Raw genomic sequence first — 17,670 nt, 5'->3', positions numbered from 1 at the left:
TTCTGGATATGGGCTGTGTGGGAGACCTAGATAAGTTCTCCGTCTATACCGGCCTGTTGGGTGACGTGGATAAGTTCGACCTCCGTCCGGATTCTCCTCCAGATAAGTTACCGTGAAAAGTTCGGCTAAATGGTAGACCTGAAAAAGATTTCCGTAGGCGTCGCGAGAGATCTGGATAAGTTTCCCTAACTGGACGAGTGTACGCGGGAGAGAGGACTCAGGATTTGCAGATACCTCAAGGAATTCGGACAATGATACGCGAATGGGTGTTCCAAGAGTTACGAACACTTCAAGGAATCTGGCCAAGAGTACGCGAAGTTCCAAGAGTTACGAACACTTCAAGGAATCTGGGCAAGAGTACGCGAAGGAGTTCCAAGAGTTGCGAACACTTCAAGGAATCTGGGCAAGAGTACGCGAAGGAGTTCCAAGAGTTACGAACACTTTAAGGAATCTGGGCAAGAGTACGGGAAGGAGTTCCAAGAGTTGCGAACACTTCAAGGAATCTGGGCAAGAGTACGCGAAAGAGTTCCAAGAGTTGCGAACACTTCAAAGAATCTGGGCAAGAGTACGCGAAGAAGTTCCAAGAGTTATAGACACTTCAAGGAATCTGGGCAAGAAATTGAATATCACCACTCTGACTCACCTGGTTATCTGCGATTGTTTACTTCCACTCGATTAAATTCGCGCACTAGTTGACTTGACTTCCTTTGAACACCGACTGATCCCCTTTCGATTTCCTCCGGTCCTTTTATAGGAAAACAGTCGGTACCTATTACCCAGAAAATAAGTTTAAATAATTTAAAAACCACGTGCCATTGGGGTACCTACCCCATTACAGAAAAAACCACGTGTTTCTTAGTAAGTTTTATTTACCAATTCAATTATATAATTCAACAGATATAATCCAAAGACAATAACAACAATAAAGGTGGGGATAAAAACAAACGTAGTGACTTTTGTCCTCACAGTTTTAATGAAAGAAAGTGAAGTGAATACTTTTGACTGTGACTCACTGTATCTTTCAAAGCCTTGCTTTTGTATACATTTTTTGTATAAACCGGTTAATACAATAACAAATAAACTGTACTCTTTAACATCAGGTAGGTAAACTCTTAAACAAGTTTTCACCTCTTTTTTTATCACACACCATTTGTCTGTCTCTCACTGGTTGAAATTTATCACAAACATTATGGGAGAGGGGTTGCTTAAACAACACTCAATAACTCAATATTCCAGTATCCACAAACCAATTGGTTTGTCTCTCAGCTGGAAAAACAACAACAAAGAGATAAACAAAGTCAAGTAATGAGAATACGACGAGTGTCTCATCCAAACACATTCTCTCTCGTACTTAAACCCCCAATAAACTCCAAAAGGCAAACGAACATTCACTCGCACACACACACTCACACACAACCATCCAGTTGATGATTGTGTGGCGCAAACATTGAGTAGTAGTCCAAAAAGTGAGTGCTTGCGAACAAGTTGTGCCGTACGGAACGTTAGTTAATTGTTTAACGGAAGAACGAAAGCGGGTTGAATTTCAAAACAAGAAAGAGAAGAAGAAGAATAAAACATAACAGCCATCATCATAAAATACACCAACATCCATAGACGACGGCGGAGGAATACCCACACAAAAAAGGAGAGAATACAGTATTTTTGTGGCTGTTTTCAAAGTATTTTTATGTGTACTTGGTGGAATAACTAGCAGCAGCAGCAACAACGCCAATAACATCATCTTCACCATCATCCTCAATTGGAACGGTGTGTGTGGGGAGAAGAAGAATTACAAGTGAAGAACGACGACGTCGACAGCAGCGGCTACGGCAACGTTACGTTTGTACAAAAAAATTAAAAAAAATTGTGGAGCCTAGCAAAAAGTGTTGAAAATTGTTTTCCTTTTGTTTGAAAAGCAAAAAAAAAAAAGGAATTGAAAAGTGGAAAGTTTGCATAAAAAATTAAAAAGAAAAGAAAAATGTATACAGAAGAAAATTAAAACAAAATTTTGCCAATTTTTAACACTATCCCCCCACTCAAACAAAAAAGTAAATGTGTGTGTGTGGGTTTGTGTCTTTTTTTGAAATCAATGTAAACATCAAGTGCAAAATATAGAGAAAAAAGAAAAACAAAACCAAACCGTCGCCGTTCTTTAATGTTAATGCTTTTGTAAATTCCACCGATTAACAAGAAAAAGAAGAAGCAGAATAAAAACCAAATAAAAAGCCGCACTTTGATTTCTAAGCAAAGATTGACATTCGATTACTTACTTTATTGAAACTCGCCGCCGCTTTCGTGTTCATCGGCCGGTGTCGCTTGTCCGCGTTACATTGCCTTTCGTCGTGAACCACTAACAACAGTTTTTTTTTGATTTGACGCGTTGTGTGTTCGTTACCGCAACTAAAAAAAACAAAATCCAAACAAAAATTATTCTATATCCTACAACAATTCACAACAACGCTACGAAATTTTTTCTTTCATTCCCCACGCTCCTTGCTCCAAGTCATAAAAAAGGAAATCACAAAAAAGAAGTTTAAGAAAGGAAAAATAAATAAATAAAAGAATCAAGCCATTCGTGTAATAGAGTTTTTTATGCTAAAAGAGCGAAGCAAGGAGAGAGAGCGAGCTCCACTTTTAAGAGTAAAAGCAGAGTAAATTATAAAGTGCAAACGTGTTTGTTGGTATTTGTGGTGCCATTTTTTTTAATTAATATTAATAATTTTAATCGATAAAAGTGAATTACAAAATTCAAAATATTCATTCTTCAAAGCAATTTGTGCTGAGTGTAATTTTGTTTTATATTGTGAATTTGTGCAAGAGCAGAGCTTAATTGTGTGACAAAACAACAACATCAACAACGGCGTTCCCCCCTTTCATAAGTTTTGCGAAGAGAACCAGAAATTTTGCAGCAGCAACACAAGAGAGTGACAACAAATCACCCTCACCAACGCATTCTATTGTCGTCGACGCATAAAGGTGAATGAATGTAAAATCTTAAATAATTTAATAATAATAACTAAACAGAACAAGAAGGCAAGTGAAAAGCCACAAGTATTTTTTAAAAAGTTTTTAAACACGAGAAAATATGTGGGAACTAGAGTCCAAGTTTAGGGGCCTCCTCAGGATCGCTGTGGAATGTTTGTTGTGTTGGGGAAATTCTGCTTAAATGTTGTTTAGGGCCACCTCTCTGATCGAGTTGAAATTGTTATCACAAGCAGTCCTTCTTATCATGATCACAACGATGTACGAGGGTTCCTTGTTTACAGTGACTTGAAAATTATTAGTTGTGTTTTACCTAGCAACTGTGATAGACTAGTTTTTAAGAAACCGCCGTGATATCTACATTTAATCCTAATTATTTTTGCATTTTAGTTTAATTGTTGTGTTGTAAATTTTTACACTAATTTGACGAATTTAAATGTAACAAGTAAGCCTGTGTGAATTGCAACTTTAATCAGAAGGCAAAATATGTATATCACCTTGGGTAACTGATCAACTGGTTTCTTTAAGAGATTACAAAAACAAATTGCTTAATCTGAAACGCAAACGTCGAAATGACCAAAGTATTGTCATTAGATTAAAAAGGATAAGCAAGGTAATAAAAGCATGTAACAAATGCCTGATAGATAATTTCTACAGAGACAACATTCAATCATGTAACGGAGATGTAAGAAAGGTTTGGAGGTTTTTGAATCACGAACTGGGTAGAGATAAAGAATCTTTTGGAGAAATTGTTGATTTGGATGGCAATATTTTGGAGACAGATTTTGAAAGATCTAATGCATTGAATACATATTTTCATCGTTCTGTTCAGGAATTAGTGAATGGCATGCAGAAACATCCTGATGACGATTTTAATTTCTTTGGGACCCTGACAATGGAAGACGGCCAGTTTGGTCTAAATCAAGTTGACAAGAACCGAATATTGAACGAACTTGATGGCTTAAATATGAGGGAAAAAAGTTGTGGTCAAGACAACATTAAACCAAAAACGTTGCTGATTAGAAAAGACGCTGTTGCGGAAATACTATTAAAGATATTCAACAATATGCTAAGATGTGGAAAATATACAGATATTCTAAAATTTCACAAGATAATCCAGTCCCCAAAAAAGCGAATTCAAAAGGTCTTCAAGATTTTAGACCAATTGCAGTTTTATCAGTGCTTGATAAGTTATTTTAGAAGATACTGTTTGAACAGATTACAGCGTATGTTGAGGATACACATATTATGTTTACAAATCAGTTTGGCTTTAGGAAAGAATCTGGGACTGATGAAGCCTTGTTTAATATTGTTGAACATGTTTGCAGTGGAATTGACACAGGATGTAGAGCAGTAGCCGGAGTATTTTTCAATTTTACTAAGGCATTTGATCTTGTGGACCATGGTATTTTGTTGAAAAAGCTGAAATACATTGGGTTTAACAATGAAACCTTATTATTTTTTAAAGATTTTTTGCAGAATCGGCATCAATTTGTGAAAATTGGCAATGAACAAAGTGCGAGGGTACCTGTAAGATACGGTAAACCACAAGGAAGTGTGTTGGGCCCACTGTTATTTAAACTTTACATCAATGATTTAAAAAATATGCTGTTTTTCGGAAAACTTTTTATATTTGCCGACGATGATAGCCTGTTTTATGGATACACAGATGATAAGGTCCTTCGAGCTCAAATTGAATATGATTCAGTATTGTTAGCAGAGTTCGCAAGTTTAAACAATCTGTAGTGGGATTCTGTAACTCATTTTTGCTCTTACCGACAAAAATCGGTAAAATTAAATCGCAAAATTATGACTAAAAACATAAAGAAAAGTTGGCATCACTGCTTGTGTCGGTAGAGGCTAGCGACTACTTTTTATTCATCGTTAACTTACCGAAAAATGTCGTTAATTATCGAAATTATAAGCACTTTAATTTTACCGACAATTATCGATAACAGCAAAAATGAGTTACGGAATCCCACTACTGGTGTTAAATCCAACAAAGACCAAATTTTTACGGTTTAAACCTCATCGTGAAGAAACTATAAGTGTACACATAAATGGAGTGCCAGTTATGGAATCGAGGTCTGTGAAATATTTTGGGTTAACTATGGAAATCAACATGTCATGGAACTCTCATATATGTCATCTAATGCGGGGCATACACTATACTGCCAAATGAAGCCTTGTGTACGTGTGCGATTGAATAGTGTGTGGCATTCCTTCAATCCATATTCCAAAAATGATGAATTTTCCTCCAAAACTCGATTTTGGGTTAAAGTTTTCAAATTTCTTTAATTTCCTCACAAATAATATTTGTTGTTTTCAAAAATTATTTGTTGGTTACTTGGAAAGTAAACAAAATTCATGGGATTGAAAGGGGTTCATTTACAAAATCAAAACTATTTTGATTTCAATCCTGCCAAAACTACTCCCAAATACATTGACAAAAACTTCAAAATTTACTAATACTATTACAAATGCTGTCCTGCATGCCCATAGTGTATGCCCGGCATTAAGTGGCATCAGCTACAGGTGTTCTCCGGAAATTTAGAGGACATTTAACAAGCGAGACCATGATCTTAATATATCAAACATTGATACATTCACACCTGACTCACTTGCCAGGAGTTTATGCAAGTATGATTAACGGTCCATTAAAGAAGTTACAGCGTGCTCAAAATACGGCTTTAAAGGTAGCTTTGAACTTGCCGAGGAGATATCCAACTGTAAGGCTCTATAAGGAACGGGCTAAGTCCATCTTGCCAATACGGGGATTATACCTATATATTATATATTATATTTTACGTTACGTTTTTAAACAGTTACTAGTACACATTCCAGATCAATAAACTTCCTAAGAACTTCAATATGGTCAGTTACATACAGCAACGTGCCGCTTTGAGGTCACAAAGCAGAGAATTGGTTTTGCTGGGCCCACAGAATACAACAAATTACCTTCTCAGATAAAGAATTTAAGTTCGATTTCTTCTTTTTAATATAAATTGAAGCAATTTTTATTAACTAGAATTGATACACTTCTTTCGTAAATTAATTTTTTTTTTGTAAAGAGAAAATTTTATAAATAACAATATATTATATTGTAATATGTACTATGGTTGTCAGTTTTGTCCCTACAAGGCCTTCTGGCGCTGGGACTATAATATTTTAAAATGAAAAAAATAAAGGATTGAACAAATAAAAAATCTATTGACAATATCGAATCTAATACCGGCTTCGCAGATTTTGTGTACCGATAATGCCTCCGAACATAAACTAAGTTTGGACAAAATATTACGAAGACCAAATTTTGGACCAAATACACAGGAATTTAAACTACATTGATATAGAGTCAAAATTTCTTCAAATCAATTGGGATCATATACATATATGACCTAATTTCTGTTGACCAACAAGTAGAATTTCTCTCAGATAATATACTTGCACTATACAATGAAAAATATATCTTCTTCTAAAATATATCTTCTAAGAATAAATCGTGGTTCAACTCCTCTATCAATTCAAGTATTAAAGAAAGGGATATAGCTTATTCTAGGTGGAAGAGATTTAAAACGCCAGAGATTTAAGAAGATTTTCGTTCCGCTAGGAAAAAGAGTTAATAGTCGCATAAACTCCGCAAAGGCAGATTATCACATATACATACATATGTATATAAATTCAGGTTTGTTATAGATTCCAAAAGTAAAAGGAGAACTGTTAGTGACATTGGTTTGGGGAAATGCAAGGCTTCCAGCATTTATAATGGTGATGTCGATGAACTAAATAAAACGTTTATCAATATACCCTCTCTTCATATTCACCCTTCCTACTATGGACATAATTCTAGAACATCATTCAATGTAGTTTCATTGCGTTAGGATGTTTTAAACTGCTTCAAAATTGTTACATCTAACGCCATTTGTCCCGACGAAATTGACCCTAGCTTTGTGAGAATATTACTCCCTCGCGCATTGTCAAACATAACCTATATTTAGTTCCAGCACATTTCCAAATGTTTGGAAGAAAATCATACCAATACCAAAATCGCCCAATTTCGCCCAATAACAATATTGTGCTTGCTGTCAAAAATATTTGAAAAAATAAAAATAAGGTTTTCGTGCTGAACACAACTGTACCACCGCCTTAATGGAAGTTTTAGATTCCATACGGTGTGAGATTGAATGGTAGCGCCAGCTACGGATATAAATTTGACCAGTTTATCCGGTGGCCTGTTAGCAATGTCATTTGTTACTGTCGGCGGTGTGTTAACTAACGACAGGCGCCGATGTTAATTTTGTTTTGGTTTTTTGTCTCGCGCTATTTCAGTCGTAGTTCAAAGAAATAATAAGAAGTGTTAAGCTCCTAACCATACCGACCACAAAAACCGTTTATTTAAAACTCAACATTGTATTAATCATTACAACTTGAATTTCTAATAAAAGACTTTATAATCGGGAAATAATCAAGTTTGTGTGTGAGTGATTTCTTTTTCCTTTGGAATTCTTGGGCAAGCATTAATAGCCCAGTGTGAAGATAACCGGCATTTTACTACCACCAATCCGACCTTCTGGGAAGACATATATACAGTTGGTGCTGAGCAGAACATTGACGAAAATCAGCTATGTTTTCATGTATTACTCGACCATTGTCTTGTGTTTTAAACTACGCCGTTTTTAAATTTCTCTAATACTTCAACTTATTATTTAATTTCTTTCCAACGGATCTCAGTCAGTTTATTCAGGAACAATGATATCTAAACCCATGATGATTGAAAAAAGAGTCCCACAGGGATCTATCTTAGGTCCACTCCTTTTTTCCTTATATGCGAATAACCTATCTGATCAACTACGCCATTGCGAAGTGCACATGTATGCCGATGATGTGCAGATATTTTTGAGTAGCCCTCCAAATAAGATAAGTCTGTGTGTGGAAAAACTTAATAATGATCTCTCCCGAGTGTGAGAATGGGATAAAGCGAATGGATTATTTTTAAATCCAACTAAATCAAAATGTTTCATCGTTCATAAAAATAAAAAAAACGTTTCACTGCCACACTTTGATATCCTTGTCAACAATGGAAAAAATTGAACTGGTCTCCAGCGTCAAAAATATTGGCGTCATTTTCAACAACTCCCTAAACTGGAACAACCATATAAACGCTGTCGTTAGTCCGGTCAAAATAGACATTGAAATAACAAAAAATCCCACAAAGCTGAATTTTGGTGGAGAGCTAGGGTTTGTCATTATAAGCAACCTCCAAAAAGTCCCCATCGATCCCATGTGTGCAAAAAAAATTATTCGGGGTCAAAGGTCAAAATTTAAGGGTTTTTAGGTTTTCGGATTTCTTTTTTCGGATTTGACTAAAGTAAATATTGTAGACAGAAAAATTACCTACAAGTTTGACCCTTATAATTTTTTTCTTAGAAGGAACCATTCTTGAGATACAGCTGTTCTAAAAAACACATGATTTTTATGCACTTATAAGGGCAATGTGCACATATTCAGACGAACCGGCTAAAATAAGCGAAGTAATCGGGTCTGTCCCCCCAAAAAATATATATTTTCTTGAAGAGCGAAATTATAGCTATCTTCTAAAAAAAATTCCAACAAAATCGGAGTGTGTTTAGCAGAGTTATTCAATGTTAGAGTCATTTTATGCAAAAATATCCCATTTAACCCACAGGTATAATCGAAAGCCCAACGGGAACGACCCCAACGAAAACTCTCCGATTTTTTTCAAATTTTGTCCGAAGGTAGGGTTTGTTGCACTGATTACGGAAATGTATAATTTTCAAAGGTTGCGGATCCGGTTCGCCTGTTATTAGACCCGAAAGGCCAAATTTTAAAACCGGGTTAGACCCGGTTCTACTGAGCCGATTACTGCAAAGTGGATATCGTTTAAAAGCTTACGGAAGTATTTAACACATAGTGTCGTTACTTTAACCGGTTCGCCTCATAATGTACTTACGCCGCTAATTTTTTATTTGACCTTTAGATCGAGATATCTCGAAAATGGTAAGTCTTTTTTAAGAATCGTAAAGACCAATCTTGTAGACAATTATTGAATGTACAACTTTTACTTTAGCGAGCTTTTGCTTAGTATTACCGTTTTTGAGAAAAATTAAAAAAAACTGAATAATGCCTCCAAAAATGACCTTTGACCCCGAATAACTTGTTTTGCACACATGGGATCGATGGGGACATTTAGGACGTTGCTTCTAATGCCTAACCCTAGCTCTCCACCAAAATTCAGCTTTGTGTGAATTTTTGCTATTTCCCCCTTATACGCATGTCTATTTTGACCGGACTATCGTTGGACAAACCTACTCCAAACTTCGCGCGTTATGCTTAACACATTCATACACTCCTCCCAAAATTAGTTGCCTGTTGGCAAAAACATTCTAATGCTATTATCAAAGGTATCTGTTCAAAAGACTATCATTTACAAGATCACTTAGAGGAAAGATTATACCTTTTAGACGGAGGAGCCTTGTGTCTGAAAGGGAATACGTCATTGGAATGATCTATCATCTGATTTACAATACATCAAAAATATTACTACTTTCAAAAAAGGCATCAAAATCATTCAATCATTAACAATCATAACGTTTAGTATGATCATAAGGTCCTTTCTGTTTTCTTGCTCTTTACGGATATATAGTGAGTGTCAAAAATATTCGGTTTTCAATTTCACCAATAATAGCACCTCAGTATTTTAGAAGCCCATACCCAATATCAAAAAAACCAAATAATTAAAAAAATGTTGGTCCTGTGGTAATTAAAAAATGTATGTAACATGGATCCATGGCAACCCTACAAGCGAGAATAACAAAGAAAACGTTGTTAACCCTGTTTTCTTTGCGTCAAAAATATTCGGTTTTTGTAACTTTTGTTAAATATTTTCTGCAATATTAGTATAAATTTTAATAATTGTGGACAGAATCTCAGCAAATTATTAAAATTTAGCACTAAGGAAAAACAGAATCTCAGCAAATTATTAAAATTTAGCACTAAGGAAAAACGCTATCCTAGAAAAGAGAAAACTGTTTACATTTCATTATAAAAACGGCAGAAATGAAGGGAATTTTTGCTTATTTTTGAATAATTAGTCGAATATAGTTGAAATAATGTGCAAAAGTTACGAAAATACATAAATAATCGATTTCGTGAAACACATAAGCCAGCCAAACCAAGGACTGGGAGGGAAGGTAGAGGATCTCCTGAAAAATTAAGGCTAAGCCGCCCCTATTTTCTTGAAATTGATCACCGAGTCCTAAATGACTTTCAAACGATAGAAAATAATATGTATGTATTCCAAAAAATCGTAAGGATAAAGCGTTTCATGGCCTTATAACAAAATTTTGTACAATAATGAAAATGAAACTATTTTTGGAAATATCGATCATATGACAATATGGAATGATTACATACGAGTAAAACTCCTTTTTACCGATCAACTTATTAGATGGTGAGGATTGAACCACCAGAAGGAACATATACATATAACAAAACAAGAAGTTGAGGCCGCGATAAAATCCATAAAAGTTATAAAAGCATGTGGTCCTGACGAGATATCATCGCAAGTACTGAATAAAAGGATATAACATTAATATTCTGATAATAATTATTTATTTACCGGCATATATGAAACAGGAGAAAATCGAAGGAAACCAAGCCGAAATAATAAATCCTAAATCCAATTCTCGTTCAGGATTACGAACAACAGGATTTTGAGCTTTGGAAGACTGTTATTTTCGCCAATGAAAGCTAACTTTACCTGTTTAGGTCGGATGGACCAAGTAAGGTATGGCGTAGGGTATACACGTTCTTGGACCGTAAGAACACAATTCCAACCATAACGCACGGAGAAGGGTCTGCTGTGGTATGGAGTATTATGAGTTCTTCCCGTGTATGGAATTTTGTCTTCATCGAAGGAATTATGTGTTATTTAAACTTTCTGAAGGATAATTTGAAATGTTGCGATGAAAAAATGGAATTAGGGGCAACATTCCAATTTTATCAATATAATAATGACCACATCCATAAATCACGCAGTGTTTGAGAATGAATGCCATATAACTGCCAAAAAGTGATTCAAACACCTCTCTCCAATCCCTATAAAAAATATATGGAGTATTTTGGACAGAAATATAAGAAGTCTTAACATCTCAAGTATAGCAAACTTGAAAAATGCCTTACAGAAAGAATGGTGAAAATGTCAGATTTCTTGCACCGAAAATTTAGTTCAATCTATGTATGTCAAAAATGCGCAAATCTCTAAGGGACATAATACCAATTACTAAACATCTAAGAAATACTTTTTGTTTAATACAACTTTTAATGTGGATACTTTTCACTGTGCGATAGAAATCGATGTTGTTTAACAGTTATTATTATACCCTACGCCACACTGTGGTAAGGGGTATTATGTCTTTGTGCATTTGTATGTAACATATACATACATAGAATCACTTTCTAAGTCGATTTATGCATGTCCGTCCGTCTGTCCATGTATTTTTGTTCGCAACGTACAGGTCGCATTTTTTGTCCGATTCAGCTGAAAATCGGGGAATATAATTTCTTTAGCCATAGGAAGAACGCTATTGCTTTTGGTGAAAATCGGTTCAGATTTGGATATATGTAGCTCTCATAAATATTTTCGTCCGATTTGACGTATTTGCTGCACCAAACACGATACATAGGTCCGCTTTTGATGAAATTTGGTATGTGTTACTGAATTTGATCTAGAAATAAGTATGCCAAATTATATCGAAATCGGTTCAGATTTGGATATAGCTCCCATATATATTTTAGTCCGATTTGCCGTATTTGCGGCACCAAACAGGCAATATACGTGCGATTTTGATGCAATATGGAATGTGTAACTGAATTCGGTCTAAAAACAAATGTGCCAAAATACATCGAAAGCGGTTCAGATTTGGATATAGCTCCCATATATATTTTCGGCCGATTTGACGTAATTGCTGCACCAAACACGCTATATACGTCAGATTTTGATGATATTTGGATTGTGGGACTAAACTTAGTCTAGAAATAAATGTGTCAAATTATATCGAAATCGGTTCAGATTTTGATATAGCTCCCATATATATTTTCGAGCGATTTCGCGTATTTGCTGCACGAAACACCCTATATCTGTCCAATTTTGAAGAAATTTGGAATGTGTGACCGAATTTTGTCTAGTAATAAGTGTACCATATTATATAGAAATCAGTTCAAATTGATATATATCTCCTATACATATATATATATATATATATATATATATATATTTATTCATAGTGGTGTAGGGTATCATATAGTCGGCCCCGCCCGACTATGATCCTTTCCTTACTCGTTTTTTATCTACATTTACCAGAATTTTGCAAATTTTAAGTTAAGACACTAATGTAAAAATATAAAAAAAAGAAAATCACTTTCATTAATTGACTTTTAACAATTGCATTTTCAATGAAAGAAACTCAAATGGATACTTTTGACTGTGACTCCTAGTATAGTTTGGAGTCGAGCTTAATGACCCAAGGGCCGTTGACCGGTTTCGTCGTTGGTAGCGGCTCATAAGACATATCGGCTGTGGCTTCTCTGTCATCGATCTTTTTTTGTTTGTTTAGTCCAAAAAACACAAACGACGGGTTGCAAGCAAAAGTCGACTTTTCGATCTTTTGATTTTTGGTTGAAACTTAAAACTCGATCTTTTGATTTTTACTTGGAAATCAAAAATCGACCTTTCGATCTTTACTCAAAATGGAGAAGTCTACTTTTCGGTAATTTGATTTTATTTTTAACATTGTTTACATTGCATTACATGCATAGTGCTATATGTAAATAAGGTGTAAGCACGGTGCGCCTTAACTAATTTTAAATGGAAGTGCTTACACCTGGGAAGTTTTTGCAAATGCCGAAACTACAAAGCTCATAGATGAGAAATAACAAGAAACAAAAAAAAATCGCCGGAGGGATTTTCAAATAAATCGCGATTTTCGTTCACATTTTTGAGGTTCTTTAGGTTTTCACGATTTTTCTTGGAAACCACGAGTCCTATGTAAATGGGCCTAAAGAAAATTGTAGCTGTGAAAAGTCTCCACATGATTGACCTTTATGATATTTTCGTAAGATTTACCGTTTTTGAGATATAGAAGTTCAAATTGGGACAAGTCTCCTTATAAAACAATGTTATGACTGCAATTTCCCATCCTAAACGTATATATCTCAAAAATGGTACAATCTAAGAAAAAATAAATCAGCATTGTAGAGAATTTTCACAGCTACAATATTATCTTTAGTCCCATTTTGACATGACTTGCGGTTTTCAAGCAAAATCTTGAAGACTTAAGGTAAAAACCTAAAAATTTGAACTGAACCTCTATATCTCAAAAATGGAAAGACCTACGAAAAGACCTAAAGCTCAGTCTTGTAGAGAATTTTCACAGCTACAAAATTTTCTTTAGTCCCATTCCGATAGGACTTTCGGTTTCCAAGCAAAATAGTGAAAACATAAAAAACACCTAAAAATGTGAATTTTGGCCGCGATTTATTTAAAAATCCCTACAACATTTTTTTTCTAGTTTTGGAATTTTTCTCATCTATGAACATTGCTGTTTCAGAATTCACAAAAACTTCCCCTGTGTAAGAGGTTTTCATTAAAAGTTAGTTAAGGCGCACCCTTCATCATATTGTTTTATAAAGGGGCGATACAGTCAATGCATTGTCTCAATTTGAGCTTCTATATCTCAAAAACGGTAAAACGAAAATATCACAAAGGTCAATCTTGTACAGAATTTTCCCTTCTACAACATTTTCTTAGTCCCTAAAACCCCTAAAATTGTGAACTTTGACCGCGATTTATTAAAAAAGCCCCCCGGCGATTTTTTTAGTTTTTTTGATTTTTCTCATCTATGAGCATTGCAGTTTCAAAATCTGCAAAAACTTCCCAGGTGTAAGCACCTTCCATTTAAATTTGGTTAAGGCACACCGTGGTAAGTGACAATCAGCGGTGTTTTACTTCTTTCGTCTGTGTTTAGACACACAAATTTCTCGGGAAAGTAAATTGAGTTTTTGGGAGAGAGCGGAGAGGAAAGAGCTCCTCAATACTCTTTCCTACCCCCTATTGCCTAAAAACTGAATTTACTTTCCCGTGTGTCTAAACACGGACTTCATAAACCAAATTGACAGGTTTTATAAAGAAATGGTGTGTTTATAGTACCGTTAGATTAACTTTGTTCATCAGTACAACAAATAATATAATATTGTTGTCTTGCTCTTACCAATGTAATCTGTATATTTCATTTTCATAGTAATATAATATAAAAAGTCAAAACAGAACTGATCTCGCGATTTACACTGCAAAAATCTAATGCCTTGTTCATACTAAGGCAGCCAAGATCACCCATATACGTTAACGTGACTGCAACAACAAAATATGTATGTTCTCTTTATTCTCATCTGTCGTGGTTTAGCAAAGGAAAGACTCGCTCAGAGAGACTAATGCACAAAATATTTTGAGCACCACCGTGCTAAGGCTAATTCGCTCTCTATTCGTTGTTCGAACACAAATTACTTAATTTCCCATACAAAATTTTGAGAACGATTTTTGTACATTGTTCAATTTAAATTACTCTCCGAACGACGATAAAATATGTCCCATCTCTAACAAATGAGAGAATTTATCGAAATAAATTAATAATGACAGGAAAAATACAAAATTTAAAAATTTATTAAAATCCCAATTTTTTTTTTTTTAAAAACTGCAAAACATACATAAATGAAAAGTAAACGGTTTATTAAATAGTATACATTCAAATCATTACAAATTTTGTCTTCTCTTTCATTGCAGTTGTCTTGTCCATTGTTTCAAATTTGCGTACAAATTTAGAAACAAAAATCATATGCCTGCCAGAAAGTCTGTATACCAAAAAGTTATTTTGGCAGGTCTCTCTCTCGTTAATATTGAAAATAGAAAAATAAAAAAATGTTCTGAAACACACAAAAATTTCGAAAAAAAAAAGAAAACATGAATGAAATTAATATAATTTAATGTTAAATACATACATATCTGAAAGAAGGACAAATATTTTTTCCGTTTATATCGATTAATTTTACTCGTCTTTTGACTGAATCTTTCTTTAAAATCAGTAAAAAAAAGTATTAAGCTATGAATCATGTTGCTATGAATTGTGTAACATGTCGTATGAACGGGTTAATTCGTGTCCGTAATTATGAGAGCGAACAACGTGATACAAATGCTGGTATGAACATGAATAAGGGCCAAACCTATAACTCCAATTTGAAATACATGTATTTTGTTTTTGTATTTTTGAACGCACACGCAGAGTTATAGGTTTGGCCTTAAGAATCATAATAGAAAATCGATCTTTTGATTTTCTATGAAGTCCAAAGTCGACTTCGATTTTTAAATTCTTCAAATCAAAAAATCGAGGAATCGATTACTCGAAAATCGACTTGCGTATCCCTAATTTGTACCGTAAAAAATTACGATATGACAGCTTCTTCTACTGATATTTACTTTTCTGTAAAGATGGCTTAATATTTTTTTGAGTAATTTTGTCAAAAGTATTGTGTTTCAGAACAATATTTAACAGTTTATAAAAACAGTTTAAGTGTTCTTGATTACCAAAATATGTACTTGGGTGTATATGTCAAAGAAATTTTTCTAAAAACGAAATTGTCCCAAAGTGATGTAGTAGTGAAAATAATTAAAATCACATAAATTTTTACATTGAACTTTGTGATCAAATTTTGGAAGAGATATGATTTTGAAAAGAAATGTAAGTGTCTGGCTTCAGTAAATCTAAATCTTATAAAAAATGATACAGAAGAGCAATTTTCGACATAAAGACATTTAGATACCTCAACGTAATTATCTGGCCTAACAATGAAAACACGTACATATATTTACTGTCAAATTCGCTCAAAGCAATTACTGAAGCACATGGTGGTTTTTGAAATCGCCTTTTTTACTTGATGTGTGTGAATCAAATGGAGTCATTGGGTTCCTAGTCAGAGCTGTATGGCGGATGACCCATCAATTCCATGTTTTATGCGGTCAAAAAGACGCTGGTTTGAATCGATGTGTGAGAGCTCACATTGTTATGGTGCACAATGATACGTCTTCTCTTGTTCGTTTTTTGAATTTCTCAGGAGGCTCAGGATTAATCTTCCTACGATCCTTAAGCCGTATAGTAGTCACATGGTCAGTTTAATCGAAGAAACAGGCGAACATTTGCTTCGAAGTTCTTCTTCCATGAAAAACTTTCGTTGGAGGCGAGCCAAGCCTTCGAAGACCCACACAGTCGATTGCTGTTTTGTTTCGGGCTCAGATGCATAGATCCAAGATTCGTCATCTGTGACGATTATACAAACGTCGTTCGAAGCGTCCGTATTTATTCACAATATCTTAGCACCAATCGACAAGAGCCTTGTTTTGAGCAATTTTCAAAATGTGCTGGATCTAACGAGAAAAAATCCATTTTTGCGGCCAGGTCTTTATGCAATATTAAATGTTAGTTGGTGGAGGAATTACCCAAGGTATATAACATGGCGATCTTGCATTATACCTTCAGGCAATAAATAAATAAATAAATAAATAAATAAATCATTATATATATATATATATATATATATATATATATATATATATATATATATATAATAAATAATAAATATAATAAATAATAATTAATAATACCACGGGTGCCACCGTGGTGCAATGGTATGCACGCCCGCCTTGCACGCAGAAGGTCGGGGGTTCGACTCTCCGGCCATGCAACATCAAACATTTTTCAACGGTGGCAAAATACCCCTCAGTAATGTTGGCGACATTTCCTGAGTATTTCAGCCTTGAAAAACTTCTCCATAAGTGGTGTCTTAAGACACGCCGTTCGGACTCGGCGATAAACAGTAGGTCCCATATCATTGAGCTAAATATGAATCGGGGTGCACTCATTGATATGAGAGAAGTCTCCCTTGTCCCGTATGGGATGTTGTGGAAAAATGTTTTTGTTGTTTAATTAATAAATAATAAATAATAATAAATAATAAATAATAAATAATAAATAATAAATAATAAATAATAAATAATAAATAATAAATAATAAATAATAAATAATAAATAATAAATAATAAATAATAAATAATAAATAATAAATAATAAATAATAAATAATAAATAATAAATAATAAATAATAAATAATAAATAATAAATAATAAATAATAAATAATAAATAATAAATAATAAATAATAAATAATAAATAATAAATAATAAATAATAAATAATAAATAATAAATAATAAATAATAAATAATAAATAATAAATAATAAATAATAAATAATAAATAATAAATAATAAATAATAAATAATAAATAATAAATAATAAATAATAAATAATAAATAATAAATAATAAATAATAAATAATAAATAATAAATAATAAATAATAAATAATAAATAATAAATAATAAATAATAAATAATAAATAATAAATAATAAATAATAAATAATAAATAATAAATAATAAATAATAAATAATAAATAATAAATAATAAATAATAAATAATAAATAATAAATAATAAATAATAAATAATAAATAATAAATAATAAATAATAAATAATAAATAATAAATAATAAATAATAAATAATAAATAATAA

General features: G+C 33.4%; 1 protein-coding gene across 4 annotated transcripts in view; it reads left to right on the top strand.

The window, feature by feature from the left end:
* The first annotated feature begins 1,449 nt into the window (after positions 1-1,449).
* LOC141386503 (uncharacterized) overlaps positions 1,450-17,670 on the top strand; it is a 755,573-nt gene continuing 739,352 nt past the window's right edge. For 2 of the 4 annotated variants that reach the window (XM_073955083.1, XM_073955081.1), the window contains exon 1: positions 1,450-2,976. The gene's annotated coding sequence lies outside the window, so the exon portion shown is untranslated. Of the gene's footprint in view, positions 2,977-15,479; positions 15,789-17,670 lie in introns of those variants that run through there. The other 2 variants (XM_073955084.1, XM_073955082.1) reach the window with 2 other exon arrangements.

The sequence above is a fragment of the Musca autumnalis genome, unplaced genomic scaffold (assembly GCF_047663935.1).
Source record: "Musca autumnalis isolate F117 unplaced genomic scaffold, ASM4766393v1 scaffold_5, whole genome shotgun sequence".
Classification (NCBI taxonomy): domain Eukaryota; kingdom Metazoa; phylum Arthropoda; class Insecta; order Diptera; family Muscidae; genus Musca; species Musca autumnalis.
Note: the sequence above shows the minus strand (reverse complement) of the source record. Positions and strands in the feature narration are given on the sequence as shown.